The 15,155-nt window shown below is 57.9% G+C and overlaps 2 long non-coding RNA genes across 4 annotated transcripts in view; one reads left to right on the top strand and one right to left on the bottom strand.

Moving 5' to 3' along the window:
- Positions 1-15,155, bottom strand: part of NBDY (negative regulator of P-body association) — a 196,077-nt gene that overhangs the window by 121,766 nt on the left and 59,156 nt on the right. The window lies entirely within an intron of this gene.
- The window catches only part of LOC135320233 (uncharacterized), a 37,443-nt gene continuing 28,408 nt past the window's right edge, over positions 6,121-15,155 (top strand). Inside the window, exons 1-2 of the long non-coding RNA XR_010379484.1 lie at positions 6,121-7,559; positions 12,640-13,756. This is a non-coding gene — a long non-coding RNA (uncharacterized LOC135320233). The remainder of the gene's footprint in view (positions 7,560-12,639; positions 13,757-15,155) is intronic.

A 15,155-nucleotide genomic window follows, 5' to 3' on the forward strand; every position in this document is an offset into this window, starting at 1 on the left:
CAGAGAGAAAGAGAGAGAGAGAGACACAGGGGGCGCGCGTGCACACGTATGTACCTGCGAGCATGCCCGTGTTCGGTGCTTCCCTGTCTGTGTGCCTGTGTGGCCATGGGTACCCCGGGGTGGCTGTGGGCGTGGGTGTTGAGGACCCGGTCCTGTGAGCGCTCGCCCCACCGGTGCAAGCCCCCGGGCTTGTGGAAACAGAGGCGACAGCCTGTACCTATAGAGGGCAATCTCTCTTGTTGTGTTCCAGCCACTGGCAATGGGAACCAAAGGAAACCAACGGGGGCACGAGTTGAGGAGGCTCCTACTGACTCAAGTTTACACTTCAGGAGCTTCCATAAAGAGAACACCTGCCAGGAATGAGTTCATGACTCGCCTTCGTTGCAAAGTTAACTCCTGGATCGTCTTTGCTTTTGTTTATGTTCCCTTTTTGACAATTGTTTGGAAGGACGTGAAGGATCTCCACCACTGGTGGGAGAAGGGGACGAGGGGTACCTGAACCTCTAGTGCCTTCTCCTAGGCCTGCGCCCCCATCCTCCTACGCCGCCCCCTCCCACGCAAAGAGCAGAAGGCAGAGGGTGGACCCTTAGGACACCAGGCCAGCTAAGGGTAGAAAGGAAAAGAGGGAAGCACTAGGTCACCACCACTTTCCAGTGCCGCCCTCAATGCTGTGTTGGATCCAGTGCAACGGCCCCGCACTGGGTCTTACATCACACACACAGGAGTGACCAGGAGACACAACCTGCCTACAGAACTGAGGACGGACACGCCCACAGGCCACCCCTTGTCCAGGGGGTCCCTCCCGGGTGCCATCGAGGGTTCTGAACCAACAGGAGTAGGACTGCGCGGCATTCAGAGGGGAAAAGGAGAGGCGCGGCCACACCCTGACGCCGGGTTATGTAACGGACACGTGGTGGGAAGTAGCAAACAGCCAGGGGCACGCACACAGGGCACAGAGAGGGTTAAGGGGACCCTGGGAACGGCAGCTTAAAAGGGGAAGGTGAGGGACAGGAGAGGGATGAGAGAATCCCCAGGTGACAATTCGGGCATGATCCGGAGGGGATGGGCCTGACTTCCCCAACCCACGCGGGTCATTTTCACTTCCACTGGCAAAGTAAGCTTATTGTCCCGGTGGATGCCCCCAGGCACCCGGCCAAGCCTGCCTTCCGGGCCGGAGGGGCGTCCACACCTGGAGGACTGACAGTCAGGAAGTGAGTGAAAGTCAAGAGCTGACAGTGGACAGGACAAATTGGAAGCGAAGGAAGGATTGTAGCAGAGGTGAAAAATGACTGATCTCCAGTGCACCGTGTCCCAAGTGGGCCGGTGGAAGCAGCTGGCGCCCCCTAGGGGAAGAGCCACCGGCCAAGGTAAGGTCTCAGTCACTTAGACAAGGGGTCGAACCCTGACCAGAGCAAGGCCTCTTTTGCCATGCAGTAGCGCCCAACTGGGAAGGGCGCAGACAAGCAGAAAGGGGCAAGGAGGAAGCACAGGGTAACAAGCAAGGACGGGCAACCATCCCGTGCACTGAGGCCGGTAGGAAGAAGAGGCCGTGCGCTGGTGTGGGGGCCGCTGCGGATGTCTTTACCTGAATCGGATTCCCTGACTTCTCTGTCCCAGTCCGAGTGTGTGTGTGTGCGCGTGTGCGTGGGCATTAGGAGCCCCGGTTCAGGAATGTAAGCGCGGGCCGATGCAGGGGAAGGTGTGAAACGATGCATGGAAGGGTGAACAAATAACCACCGCCTGATACCGAGAATGGGGATTCAAGCACTTTGCTGGTCCTGACCCACGCCCTCCGTTCTTCCTGCCTGGTCCCCAACTACGTGTCAGATGAGCCCTCATGCTTAATGTCCGGGAAAAATGCACCTCAGGCCCTCCCCGACAGGACAGCGCTGACTTTTCTTTTCGTGGGTTGCGTTCGGCCTGTTTGTCTGTCTGTCTGTTTGTTTTTCCCTCACCAATCAAAAATGCCAGCCTACTTCCTGGGATAGCTTGGCCTGGAAGATTGTGCGGAACAGCCAGTCCTCAATGCTGACTCAAGCTGCTTCTGAGTGTGGGAAAGGCCCCTGGGATCTGGATGTTTGTTCCTCTGAAGCTCCATTCCATTCGGTCTACACACCTAGGAAGACCCCTTTAAGGAACAAAGAAAGCCTGAAGAAACTGGACAGGGCCTTAGGAAATCCTTCCACATGTCTCCGGTCTCGGTCTCGGTCTCGGTCTCGGTCTCGGTCACGGGCTCGGTCCTCTCTCTCCCCGTCTTATCTGTCTCTCTCTCTCTGTCTGTCTAGTCTCTCTCTCCTCTCTCCTCTCTCCTCTCTCTCTCTCTCTTTCTCCCTCTCTCTCTCTGTCTCTCTGTCTCTGTCTCTGTCTCTGTCTCCCTCTCTAATGCTGGGAAGCAGGGGCTTGACACCCTTAAACAGTCACAACCACGGTGACCACCGCTTTCCCTTGCATCTGGGGACAGTATAGGCTGCCTGCAGCTTCGGTACACTGAGAATGCTGCCCACCAGGCCGGTGAACCAGTAAACAAAGTTTGTTGCCAGCCATCAGTCTTCAGCCACTCAGACTGCCCCCCAGCCCCAAGAGTGCCCACTGACAGGAATTCAGGAGGGGGAAAAACAGGATCCTGGCCCTGCAGAGTTAATACACACACGGAGGAATAATGTCAATGAGCCCGCACTCTTGCATCTTCCCCTATACAGAGAAGCGCTAAAAATCAGTAACTAGAGACGGCTGACTTGTGTGGTTACCAGTGATCTTCAGATGCTCCACTCTAGGTTCTTTTGTTCTCTCTCTCTCTCTCTCTCTCTCTCTCTCTGTCTGTCTGTCTGTCTGTCTCTCTCTCTCTTCCCACCCCGCCTTCTTTTCCACAAAAACTCCTGTGAATGCTGTCTGCTGGCTCCCATAGCTCTTCAGAACTTCTCCTCAGAGCTACCTGAGAGGTTGTCTCCCTGGCCAGAGTTCTCAGTAAGGTCTCGGAATAAAACAAAAAAGAAAACCCTCAACTTTGAGGTTGTGCCTTTATCTTCTGTCCACACACCCGAACTTGCTCTGTATCAAGGCCCCTAATCCCTCCTGTTCACTGTTGCCTGGATACAGGGCATTCCCTTAAGGTGGTGAGTCCTCCTTCAGAAGTGGTGTGTGAGGTATGTTTAGGGAGGGCATGCGTATGTGGGTGTGGGTGTGGGTAGATGCATGGGCGGGTGTTCGAGGGGATCCGTAATTTCCCCACCAAGATCTCACAGGTGCTGTAGGGTGAATACTTAGGCCAGTGTCAGGGCTTAGGGGGAGAAGCAGAGACATCTACACACCAGGTCAAGTCCCCAGCCTTCCTTCTGCCACCTGACCTTCGAATCCCAAGCCCCACCTCCCCTCCATCTCTCCTGGCACCCCCCAACCGCCAGCACCCCTCTCAACACCACCACCACCATCACCCACCACCACCGCCCCACTCCCACCCCACCCCCCACCCCCCGCCCGTTGGCCCCTAGAGGAAAATTCTCTGGAGACCTGGAATCCTTGGGCAGGACATGTGGTTACTCAGGCTCCTGGTGCAGAATTCAAGCCCTGGAGAACGGCTACCAAGGCCCATGGGCAGAAAGGCCCCGGAGGAGCGACTGGTGAACAAACCTATCCTAGGCAAAGTGGCCTTCCTCTTCCCCGGAAGACCCATCCCCCTCCGAAAAGGCCCACCCCTGGCACGAAAGAGTGCTCTGGCTTCCAGGGAGGGTGGTAGGCGGTGGCCTCTTCCGGACCCTTGTGACACCGGGCACAACCCCATTCGACAGGAGGGGTCCACAACTTCTGGACCCCAGGGGGACCTGCCTGCCTCTGACCCACCCCACCTCTGGCCCACTGAAGCATACACCTTCAGGAGAAGGGAGGGTGCTGCCTTGGGTAGAGGTGCGGTGCCGACAAGTAGCGGCCTGGAGGAGTGTGAAGACACAAAGAAGAATGTGCAAGCCCAGTGGTGGGATCTCTGGAGGGCTGTCTTGTGTTCACAGTGAACCGGAGCTCGAGGAGAGTCAGGAGGAGCCTAGCTCCTTCTTGCAGGTTTGTGTCAAAGTGGCCAGTTTGGTAAGGAGCCCAGCTGAAGGTGACACGGGTGTTCTGTGAGCTGGACTATGTCTAGTGATGAGGAAACTGGGATCTGGATGCTGCTCCTGCTCTGGTCCTGGATGACTGTTTCCCCACCTCCACCCCACCCCCTCCTCTGTCTGGCAGCAGCAAAGAAGGAGAGGAAGGCTGGGTGGGGGCAGGGAAAGGGGTGACTGCCATTTCTGGAGCCACAGTGCCATCCAGCGGAACGCGTATCCGAAAAGCCCAGGCAGCGGCGACCTGTCTTCCGCCAGGCACAGGGGCAGTCGAGGCTGTGCGGGACTGTCTGCGCTCTGCAGGAGCCCGGGGCTTCCCTGACCAGGGTTCAGAGGCCTGGAGGGCCCTGCGCCTGCCAGCGAGACCCTGTGGGGAGGCAGGAGCTCTGGGAGCCCTGGACGCAGCAGGCTGCCCCACACCGACCAGCCCAGGGAGCAGAGCTTTCCGGTCCTGTCGTCAGCCATTCTGGGCTGTGACCCAGAGGGAGTCCTCAAGTCACCACCGAAGCTGCTGGGGCTGGGGGCATCAGCTCTGCTGTCGCTGCTGGGGAGCGCCGGGCTGCCCTGCCTGCAGGGCCACACTGGGGGCTCGGAGGCGCCTTTCCTCACCGGGAGCTGAGGGGCTCGCAGGTCCTGGGGCCGCCAGCGCCACTGGCACTTGGCAGTCCCAGGCAACCCGCACTGGCAGCCATCTTGGGCTGCCCCTGGGGTTGCTGAGGGCCTTCCCCGGCCTGGGAGCCAGGGCCCAGTCTCCACTCCAGCTCACAGGTGAAGGGGCAGCCAGCAGCCCGCTGGTCAGGCGCACCCTCAGGACACCTCCCCGCCCACCCCCGCTGGCCAATTCCTCCCCATTCCTGGGAGGGCCCCCCAGCGGGAGGGCCGGCCCAACTCCCTTGGACAGAAACGATCTCCGCTTGATGGCAGTATGGCTCCACAAATGACAACGCAACGCTTACCCCCTCCCCCACCCCACCCCACTCCACCCCGGGCACCCCAACAGGACTTGGTCCTGCCCCCCATCCAAGCTGAAAACAAAACCAAAATCAAACCAAAACACACCCTTACTCGCCAATATGAGGAAAGAGAAGAAAAGGAAAGGAAAAAAGCAAAAGCAAAAACAAAAACAGAAAGGAAAAATAGAGGAAACACGGCAGGCCACCAAGACCCAAGGTGACCAGCAAATGCACAGGGCAAAATGACCCCTGACCAGGGGGCTGGAAGCTCAGCAGGCCCTTCGACTTCCTTCCCTCCAACCCTATTTTTGCTTGGTCCCTGCTCTTGGGAGAGGGAAAAGGCAAAGGACACAGGCACCCACCTGGCAGGGAGGCTGACTCTCCCAGAGGCTTTAAATCAAACGACTTCTCCTGGACCAGGTGGCGGCCACCACTCTGGAAGACACCAGGCTGGCTGACTTGCACGTCACCCTTTGGCAGGACCCTGCTTCCTCTCAAGGCCTGGGGCTTCAGGCTGAAGGCACCACCTTGGCCTGGACCAACCAGGCAGCCAGAAATGGCAGCTTGGCCCGGGAGGCTCTCCCCCAAGAGGGGTTCCAAGCTCTGGCTCTGGGCAGGCTCAGTCTGGCTTTGTTCTCAGAAGGCCACCACACCTCTCCCCTCCACACACACACACACACACACACACACACACACACACACACACCACACACACACACACATACAGGGCCTCCCCACAAGGCCGTGATCCTGTGAAGGCCTGGCACAGACTCTCTTCCAACTTGGAGGCCTCATTTGCCTTAGCTAGACAAGGGAGGCTTCGGGTTTACACAGGCTGCTTGGGTTCACCTGTTGACATGGGACCAACTCAGGGACCTAAGAATGGCTGCCTGCCCCTTTTTGAGAGCGCATCTGGGAATGCGTGTTTCACCCATTCTGAGGGCTGGCAAGGGTGTGTGGTGGGGGGAGGAGTCACAGGGTTGCGTTGTGTATTTATGAAAGCCCACGTGACAGTCTGTCAGCGTGCTTGTGGTTGTGTCAGAGTGTGTAGTGAGAGAGAGGGAAAGGGGAGGGGGGGGAAAGGGGAGAGAGAGAGAGGGGGAAAGGGGAGAGAGAGAGAGAGACATAGAGAGAGACACAGAGAGACACAGAGAGAAAGAGAGAGAGAGAGACACAGGGGGCGCGCGTGCACACGTATGTACCTGCGAGCATGCCCGTGTTCGGTGCTTCCCTGTCTGTGTGCCTGTGTGGCCATGGGTACCCCGGGGTGGCTGTGGGCGTGGGTGTTGAGGACCCGGTCCTGTGAGCGCTCGCCCCACCGGTGCAAGCCCCCGGGCTTGTGGAAACAGAGGCGACAGCCTGTACCTATAGAGGGCAATCTCTCTTGTTGTGTTCCAGCCACTGGCAATGGGAACCAAAGGAAACCAACGGGGGCACGAGTTGAGGAGGCTCCTACTGACTCAAGTTTACACTTCAGGAGCTTCCATAAAGAGAACACCTGCCAGGAATGAGTTCATGACTCGCCTTCGTTGCAAAGTTAACTCCTGGATCGTCTTTGCTTTTGTTTATGTTCCCTTTTTGACAATTGTTTGGAAGGACGTGAAGGATCTCCACCACTGGTGGGAGAAGGGGACGAGGGGTACCTGAACCTCTAGTGCCTTCTCCTAGGCCTGCGCCCCCATCCTCCTACGCCGCCCCCTCCCACGCAAAGAGCAGAAGGCAGAGGGTGGACCCTTAGGACACCAGGCCAGCTAAGGGTAGAAAGGAAAAGAGGGAAGCACTAGGTCACCACCACTTTCCAGTGCCGCCCTCAATGCTGTGTTGGATCCAGTGCAACGGCCCCGCACTGGGTCTTACATCACACACACAGGAGTGACCAGGAGACACAACCTGCCTACAGAACTGAGGACGGACACGCCCACAGGCCACCCCTTGTCCAGGGGGTCCCTCCCGGGTGCCATCGAGGGTTCTGAACCAACAGGAGTAGGACTGCGCGGCATTCAGAGGGGAAAAGGAGAGGCGCGGCCACACCCTGACGCCGGGTTATGTAACGGACACGTGGTGGGAAGTAGCAAACAGCCAGGGGCACGCACACAGGGCACAGAGAGGGTTAAGGGGACCCTGGGAACGGCAGCTTAAAAGGGGAAGGTGAGGGACAGGAGAGGGATGAGAGAATCCCCAGGTGACAATTCGGGCATGATCCGGAGGGGATGGGCCTGACTTCCCCAACCCACGCGGGTCATTTTCACTTCCACTGGCAAAGTAAGCTTATTGTCCCGGTGGATGCCCCCAGGCACCCGGCCAAGCCTGCCTTCCGGGCCGGAGGGGCGTCCACACCTGGAGGACTGACAGTCAGGAAGTGAGTGAAAGTCAAGAGCTGACAGTGGACAGGACAAATTGGAAGCGAAGGAAGGATTGTAGCAGAGGTGAAAAATGACTGATCTCCAGTGCACCGTGTCCCAAGTGGGCCGGTGGAAGCAGCTGGCGCCCCCTAGGGGAAGAGCCACCGGCCAAGGTAAGGTCTCAGTCACTTAGACAAGGGGTCGAACCCTGACCAGAGCAAGGCCTCTTTTGCCATGCAGTAGCGCCCAACTGGGAAGGGCGCAGACAAGCAGAAAGGGGCAAGGAGGAAGCACAGGGTAACAAGCAAGGACGGGCAACCATCCCGTGCACTGAGGCCGGTAGGAAGAAGAGGCCGTGCGCTGGTGTGGGGGCCGCTGCGGATGTCTTTACCTGAATCGGATTCCCTGACTTCTCTGTCCCAGTCCGAGTGTGTGTGTGTGCGCGTGTGCGTGGGCATTAGGAGCCCCGGTTCAGGAATGTAAGCGCGGGCCGATGCAGGGGAAGGTGTGAAACGATGCATGGGAAGGGTGAACAAATAACCACCGCCTGATACCGAGAATGGGGATTCAAGCACTTTGCTGGTCCTGACCCACGCCCTCCGTTCTTCCTGCCTGGTCCCCAACTACGTGTCAGATGAGCCCTCATGCTTAATGTCCGGGAAAAATGCACCTCAGGCCCTCCCCGACAGGACAGCGCTGACTTTTCTTTTCGTGGGTTGCGTTCGGCCTGTTTGTCTGTCTGTCTGTTTGTTTTTCCCTCACCAATCAAAAATGCCAGCCTACTTCCTGGGATAGCTTGGCCTGGAAGATTGTGCGGAACAGCCAGTCCTCAATGCTGACTCAAGCTGCTTCTGAGTGTGGGAAAGGCCCCTGGGATCTGGATGTTTGTTCCTCTGAAGCTCCATTCCATTCGGTCTACACACCTAGGAAGACCCCTTTAAGGAACAAAGAAAGCCTGAAGAAACTGGACAGGGCCTTAGGAAATCCTTCCACATGTCTCCGGTCTCGGTCTCGGTCTCGGTCTCGGTCTCGGTCTCGGTCTCGGTCACGGGCTCGGTCCTCTCTCTCCCCGTCTTATCTGTCTCTCTCTCTCTGTCTGTCTAGTCTCTCTCTCCTCTCTCCTCTCTCTCTCTCTCTTTCTCCCTCTCTCTCTCTGTCTCTCTGTCTCTGTCTCTGTCTCCCTCTCTAATGCTGGGAAGCAGGGGCTTGACACCCTTAAACAGTCACAACCACGGTGACCACCGCTTTCCCTTGCATCTGGGGACAGTATAGGCTGCCTGCAGCTTCGGTACACTGAGAATGCTGCCCACCAGGCCGGTGAACCAGTAAACAAAGTTTGTTGCCAGCCATCAGTCTTCAGCCACTCAGACTGCCCCCCAGCCCCAAGAGTGCCCACTGACAGGAATTCAGGAGGGGGAAAAACAGGATCCTGGCCCTGAAGAGTTAATACACACACGGAGGAATAATGTCAATGAGCCCGCACTCTTGCATCTTCCCCTATACAGAGAAGCGCTAAAAATCAGTAACTAGAGACGGCTGACTTGTGTGGTTACCAGTGATCTTCAGATGCTCCACTCTAGGTTCTTTTGTTCTCTCTCTCTCTCTCTCTCTCTCTGTCTGTCTGTCTGTCTGTCTGTCTGTCTCTCTCTCTCTCTTCCCACCCCGCCTTCTTTTCCACAAAAACTCCTGTGAATGCTGTCTGCTGGCTCCCATAGCTCTTCAGAACTTCTCCTCAGAGCTACCTGAGAGGTTGTCTCCCTGGCCAGAGTTCTCAGTAAGGTCTCGGAATAAAACAAAAAAGAAAACCCTCAACTTTGAGGTTGTGCCTTTATCTTCTGTCCACACACCCGAACTTGCTCTGTATCAAGGCCCCTAATCCCTCCTGTTCACTGTTGCCTGGATACAGGGCATTCCCTTAAGGTGGTGAGTCCTCCTTCAGAAGTGGTGTGTGAGGTATGTTTAGGGAGGGCATGCGTATGTGGGTGTGGGTGTGGGTAGATGCATGGGCGGGTGTTCGAGGGGATCCGTAATTTCCCCACCAAGATCTCACAGGTGCTGTAGGGTGAATACTTAGGCCAGTGTCAGGGCTTAGGGGGAGAAGCAGAGACATCTACACACCAGGTCAAGTCCCCAGCCTTCCTTCTGCCACCTGACCTTCGAATCCCAAGCCCCACCTCCCCTCCATCTCTCCTGGCACCCCCCAACCGCCAGCACCCCTCTCAACACCACCACCACCATCACCCACCACCACCGCCCCACTCCCACCCCACCCCCCACCCCCCGCCCGTTGGCCCCTAGAGGAAAATTCTCTGGAGACCTGGAATCCTTGGGCAGGACATGTGGTTACTCAGGCTCCTGGTGCAGAATTCAAGCCCTGGAGAACGGCTACCAAGGCCCATGGGCAGAAAGGCCCCGGAGGAGCGACTGGTGAACAAACCTATCCTAGGCAAAGTGGCCTTCCTCTTCCCCGGAAGACCCATCCCCCTCCGAAAAGGCCCACCCCTGGCACGAAAGAGTGCTCTGGCTTCCAGGGAGGGTGGTAGGCGGTGGCCTCTTCCGGACCCTTGTGACACCGGGCACAACCCCATTCGACAGGAGGGGTCCACAACTTCTGGACCCCAGGGGGACCTGCCTGCCTCTGACCCACCCCACCTCTGGCCCACTGAAGCATACACCTTCAGGAGAAGGGAGGGTGCTGCCTTGGGTAGAGGTGCGGTGCCGACAAGTAGCGGCCTGGAGGAGTGTGAAGACACAAAGAAGAATGTGCAAGCCCAGTGGTGGGATCTCTGGAGGGCTGTCTTGTGTTCACAGTGAACCGGAGCTCGAGGAGAGTCAGGAGGAGCCTAGCTCCTTCTTGCAGGTTTGTGTCAAAGTGGCCAGTTTGGTAAGGAGCCCAGCTGAAGGTGACACGGGTGTTCTGTGAGCTGGACTATGTCTAGTGATGAGGAAACTGGGATCTGGATGCTGCTCCTGCTCTGGTCCTGGATGACTGTTTCCCCACCTCCACCCCACCCCCTCCTCTGTCTGGCAGCAGCAAAGAAGGAGAGGAAGGCTGGGTGGGGGCAGGGAAAGGGGTGACTGCCATTTCTGGAGCCACAGTGCCATCCAGCGGAACGCGTATCCGAAAAGCCCAGGCAGCGGCGACCTGTCTTCCGCCAGGCACAGGGGCAGTCGAGGCTGTGCGGGACTGTCTGCGCTCTGCAGGAGCCCGGGGCTTCCCTGACCAGGGTTCAGAGGCCTGGAGGGCCCTGCGCCTGCCAGCGAGACCCTGTGGGGAGGCAGGAGCTCTGGGAGCCCTGGACGCAGCAGGCTGCCCCACACCGACCAGCCCAGGGAGCAGAGCTTTCCGGTCCTGTCGTCAGCCATTCTGGGCTGTGACCCAGAGGGAGTCCTCAAGTCACCACCGAAGCTGCTGGGGCTGGGGGCATCAGCTCTGCTGTCGCTGCTGGGGAGCGCCGGGCTGCCCTGCCTGCAGGGCCACACTGGGGGCTCGGAGGCGCCTTTCCTCACCGGGAGCTGAGGGGCTCGCAGGTCCTGGGGCCGCCAGCGCCACTGGCACTTGGCAGTCCCAGGCAACCCGCACTGGCAGCCATCTTGGGCTGCCCCTGGGGTTGCTGAGGGCCTTCCCCGGCCTGGGAGCCAGGGCCCAGTCTCCACTCCAGCTCACAGGTGAAGGGGCAGCCAGCAGCCCGCTGGTCAGGCGCACCCTCAGGACACCTCCCCGCCCACCCCCGCTGGCCAATTCCTCCCCATTCCTGGGAGGGCCCCCCAGCGGGAGGGCCGGCCCAACTCCCTTGGACAGAAACGATCTCCGCTTGATGGCAGTATGGCTCCACAAATGACAACGCAACGCTTACCCCCTCCCCCACCCCACCCCACTCCACCCCGGGCACCCCAACAGGACTTGGTCCTGCCCCCCATCCAAGCTGAAAACAAAACCAAAATCAAACCAAAACACACCCTTACTCGCCAATATGAGGAAAGAGAAGAAAAGGAAAGGAAAAAAGCAAAAGCAAAAACAAAAACAGAAAGGAAAAATAGAGGAAACACGGCAGGCCACCAAGACCCAAGGTGACCAGCAAATGCACAGGGCAAAATGACCCCTGACCAGGGGGCTGGAAGCTCAGCAGGCCCTTCGACTTCCTTCCCTCCAACCCTATTTTTGCTTGGTCCCTGCTCTTGGGAGAGGGAAAAGGCAAAGGACACAGGCACCCACCTGGCAGGGAGGCTGACTCTCCCAGAGGCTTTAAATCAAACGACTTCTCCTGGACCAGGTGGCGGCCACCACTCTGGAAGACACCAGGCTGGCTGACTTGCACGTCACCCTTTGGCAGGACCCTGCTTCCTCTCAAGGCCTGGGGCTTCAGGCTGAAGGCACCACCTTGGCCTGGACCAACCAGGCAGCCAGAAATGGCAGCTTGGCCCGGGAGGCTCTCCCCCAAGAGGGGTTCCAAGCTCTGGCTCTGGGCAGGCTCAGTCTGGCTTTGTTCTCAGAAGGCCACCACACCTCTCCCCTCCACACACACACACACACACACACACACACACACACACACACACACCACACACACACACACATACAGGGCCTCCCCACAAGGCCGTGATCCTGTGAAGGCCTGGCACAGACTCTCTTCCAACTTGGAGGCCCCATTTGCCTTAGCTAGACAAGGGAGGCTTCGGGTTTACACAGGCTGCTTGGGTTCACCTGTTGACATGGGACCAACTCAGGGACCTAAGAATGGCTGCCTGCCCCTTTTTGAGAGCGCATCTGGGAATGCGTGTTTCACCCATTCTGAGGGCTGGCAAGGGTGTGTGGTGGGGGGAGGAGTCACAGGGTTGCGTTGTGTATTTATGAAAGCCCACGTGACAGTCTGTCAGTGTGCTTGTGGTTGTGTCAGAGTGTGTAGTGAGAGAGAGGGAAAGGGGAGGGGGGGAAAGGGGAGAGAGAGAGAGGGGGAAAGGGGAGAGAGAGAGAGAGACATAGAGAGAGACACAGAGAGACACAGAGAGAAAGAGAGAGAGAGACACACAGGGGGCGCGCGTGCACACGTATGTACCTGCGAGCATGCCCGTGTTCGGTGCTTCCCTGTCTGTGTGCCTGTGTGGCCATGGGTACCCCGGGGTGGCTGTGGGCGTGGGTGTTGAGGACCCGGTCCTGTGAGCGCTCGCCCCACCGGTGCAAGCCCCCGGGCTTGTGGAAACAGAGGCGACAGCCTGTACCTATAGAGGGCAATCTCTCTTGTTGTGTTCCAGCCACTGGCAATGGGAACCAAAGGAAACCAACGGGGGCACGAGTTGAGGAGGCTCCTACTGACTCAAGTTTACACTTCAGGAGCTTCCATAAAGAGAACACCTGCCAGGAATGAGTTCATGACTCGCCTTCGTTGCAAAGTTAACTCCTGGATCGTCTTTGCTTTTGTTTATGTTCCCTTTTTGACAATTGTTTGGAAGGACGTGAAGGATCTCCACCACTGGTGGGAGAAGGGGACGAGGGGTACCTGAACCTCTAGTGCCTTCTCCTAGGCCTGCGCCCCCATCCTCCTACGCCGCCCCCTCCCACGCAAAGAGCAGAAGGCAGAGGGTGGACCCTTAGGACACCAGGCCAGCTAAGGGTAGAAAGGAAAAGAGGGAAGCACTAGGTCACCACCACTTTCCAGTGCCGCCCTCAATGCTGTGTTGGATCCAGTGCAACGGCCCCGCACTGGGTCTTACATCACACACACAGGAGTGACCAGGAGACACAACCTGCCTACAGAACTGAGGACGGACACGCCCACAGGCCACCCCTTGTCCAGGGGGTCCCTCCCGGGTGCCATCGAGGGTTCTGAACCAACAGGAGTAGGACTGCGCGGCATTCAGAGGGGAAAAGGAGAGGCGCGGCCACACCCTGACGCCGGGTTATGTAACGGACACGTGGTGGGAAGTAGCAAACAGCCAGGGGCACGCACACAGGGCACAGAGAGGGTTAAGGGGACCCTGGGAACGGCAGCTTAAAAGGGGAAGGTGAGGGACAGGAGAGGGATGAGAGAATCCCCAGGTGACAATTCGGGCATGATCCGGAGGGGATGGGCCTGACTTCCCCAACCCACGCGGGTCATTTTCACTTCCACTGGCAAAGTAAGCTTATTGTCCCGGTGGATGCCCCCAGGCACCCGGCCAAGCCTGCCTTCCGGGCCGGAGGGGCGTCCACACCTGGAGGACTGACAGTCAGGAAGTGAGTGAAAGTCAAGAGCTGACAGTGGACAGGACAAATTGGAAGCGAAGGAAGGATTGTAGCAGAGGTGAAAAATGACTGATCTCCAGTGCACCGTGTCCCAAGTGGGCCGGTGGAAGCAGCTGGCGCCCCCTAGGGGAAGAGCCACCGGCCAAGGTAAGGTCTCAGTCACTTAGACAAGGGGTCGAACCCTGACCAGAGCAAGGCCTCTTTTGCCATGCAGTAGCGCCCAACTGGGAAGGGCGCAGACAAGCAGAAAGGGGCAAGGAGGAAGCACAGGGTAACAAGCAAGGACGGGCAACCATCCCGTGCACTGAGGCCGGTAGGAAGAAGAGGCCGTGCGCTGGTGTGGGGGCCGCTGCGGATGTCTTTACCTGAATCGGATTCCCTGACTTCTCTGTCCCAGTCCGAGTGTGTGTGTGTGCGCGTGTGCGTGGGCATTAGGAGCCCCGGTTCAGGAATGTAAGCGCGGGCCGATGCAGGGGAAGGTGTGAAACGATGCATGGGAAGGGTGAACAAATAACCACCGCCTGATACCGAGAATGGGGATTCAAGCACTTTGCTGGTCCTGACCCACGCCCTCCGTTCTTCCTGCCTGGTCCCCAACTACGTGTCAGATGAGCCCTCATGCTTAATGTCCGGGAAAAATGCACCTCAGGCCCTCCCCGACAGGACAGCGCTGACTTTTCTTTTCGTGGGTTGCGTTCGGCCTGTTTGTCTGTCTGTCTGTTTGTTTTTCCCTCACCAATCAAAAATGCCAGCCTACTTCCTGGGATAGCTTGGCCTGGAAGATTGTGCGGAACAGCCAGTCCTCAATGCTGACTCAAGCTGCTTCTGAGTGTGGGAAAGGCCCCTGGGATCTGGATGTTTGTTCCTCTGAAGCTCCATTCCATTCGGTCTACACACCTAGGAAGACCCCTTTAAGGAACAAAGAAAGCCTGAAGAAACTGGACAGGGCCTTAGGAAATCCTTCCACATGTCTCCGGTCTCGGTCTCGGTCTCGGTCTCGGTCTCGGTCTCGGTCTCGGTCTCGGTCACGGGCTCGGTCCTCTCTCTCCCCGTCTTATCTGTCTCTCTCTCTCTGTCTGTCTAGTCTCTCTCTCCTCTCTCCTCTCTCTCTCTCTCTTTCTCCCTCTCTCTCTCTGTCTCTCTGTCTTTGTCTCTGTCTCTGTCTCCCTCTCTAATGCTGGGAAGCAGGGGCTTGACACCCTTAAACAGTCACAACCACGGTGACCACCGCTTTCCCTTGCATCTGGGGACAGTATAGGCTGCCTGCAGCTTCGGTACACTGAGAATGCTGCCCACCAGGCCGGTGAACCAGTAAACAAAGTTTGTTGCCAGCCATCAGTCTTCAGCCACTCAGACTGCCCCCCAGCCCCAAGAGTGCCCACTGACAGGAATTCAGGAGGGGGAAAAACAGGATCCTGGCCCTGCAGAGTTAATACACACACGGAGGAATAATGTCAATGAGCCCGCACTCTTGCATCTTCCCCTATACAGAGAAGCGCTAAAAATCAGTAACTAGAGACGGCTGACTTGTGTGGTTACCAGTGAT

Source organism: Camelus dromedarius, chromosome X (assembly GCF_036321535.1).
Source record: "Camelus dromedarius isolate mCamDro1 chromosome X, mCamDro1.pat, whole genome shotgun sequence".
NCBI lineage: Eukaryota > Metazoa > Chordata > Mammalia > Artiodactyla > Camelidae > Camelus > Camelus dromedarius.